This window comes from Chrysochloris asiatica, unplaced genomic scaffold (assembly GCF_000296735.1).
Source record: "Chrysochloris asiatica unplaced genomic scaffold, ChrAsi1.0 scaffold00008, whole genome shotgun sequence".
NCBI classification, from domain to species: domain Eukaryota; kingdom Metazoa; phylum Chordata; class Mammalia; order Afrosoricida; family Chrysochloridae; genus Chrysochloris; species Chrysochloris asiatica.
Window position 1 is genome coordinate 7,752,225 of NW_006408526.1, and position 1,626 is coordinate 7,753,850.

Sequence of the window (1,626 nt, forward strand, 5' to 3'; positions counted from 1 at the left end):
CTAGTTCCAGAAGGGGTGGGAGAAGGTAGAATCTCCACTGAATGGTTTCCAGTCTGTTGGGATAGGGATAATGAAAGGAGAGGGGATAAGACTCCTGTAGTACAATAGTGAATAATTGCTATCAGGACTGTGAGGTTCCAAAATGTAAAGGTAGATGTTTTTGATATTTTTTAACAAAAAGATGGGAGTGATTGATTTTGCGGTCCAGGAGTGGAGGTCCCTGGGACCATTAAGGGAGAAAAGCAGAGTGTGGGACTACCCAGAGAAGCAGCGAGGCCAGAAATGGAGACAGAGACAATGATGTGAAGCGATGGAGCAGCTGGGGACACTGGACTCAGGGAGGGAGAGGGGCTGTGTGCTGAGAGCAGGCCTGTGAGGTATACCCTTGGGTTATTTGATGCTGCATGGAGGGAATTGTAATCATTGCAATGAAACAAAATATGATGGGATGAATATAAAACTGATGTTCTCCCATGCAAACCCACATAATTCACAATAAAAACTTAGAACAAAAACATGCCAAGGTATATCTTGAAGTATAATATGGTTGGTGATAGGATAACATCCATACACCTACAAATAAGACCAGTTAATACCACTATTATTCAAATTTACACACCATACACTAAAGCCAGTGATAATGAAATTAGTGGTTACGAATCGGGCTGCTAATCTCATGGTCAGCAGTTCTAAACTACCAGCTGTTCCACAGCAGAAAGATGAGGCTTTCTGCTCCTGTAAAGATTTACAGCCTCAGAAATCCTGTACAGGGTCATTATGAGTCAGAACCGACTCCATGATACTTAACAACAACAACAACCAACTTCTTCAGTCTAAAAATGATCATACATGCAGTCAAGATGTATGGATAGTTACTGGTGATTGCAATGTAAAGGTTGGAAACTAAGAGGAAAGATCAGTAGTTGGGATATATAGCCTTCATGATGGAAACTGCTGGAGATCACATGATGAATTTTGAAAAACCAATGACTTATTCTTTGTAAATACCTTTCTTAAACAACATCAAAGATGATTGTACATATGGACCTCACCAGATGGAATACACAGAAATCAAATAGAATACGTCTGTGGGAATAGATGGTGGAAAAGCTCCATATCATCAGACAAATCAAGGCCAGGAACCAACTGTGGAACAGACCATCAATTATTCATATGCAAGTGCAGACTGAAGCTGAAGAAAATTTTTTAAAGTCCACAAGAGCCAAAAATGACTTTGAACATAAACTACCTGAATGTAGAGATCATTTCATGAACAGATTTGATGTATTATACACTAATGACTAGAAACAATAGGCGTTGTTGGGTGACATCAAGAACATCATACAGAAAGAAAGCAAAAATTAATTAAGACAAGAAAGAAGGAAAAAAACAGTGTGTGTCAGGAGAGACTCTGAAACTTGTTCTCCAGTGTTGAGATGTTAAAGCAAATGGAAGAAAAGAGGAGACAAAAGAGCTGAGCATAAAATTTCAAAGGGCAGCTCAAGAAGACAAAGTCAAGTATTATAATGAAATATGAAAAGACGTGAAGTTAAAAAAAAAAAGACCATGCTCAGGATTTCTCAAGCTGAAAGAACCAAAGAAAAAAATTCAATCCTCAAACTGCAA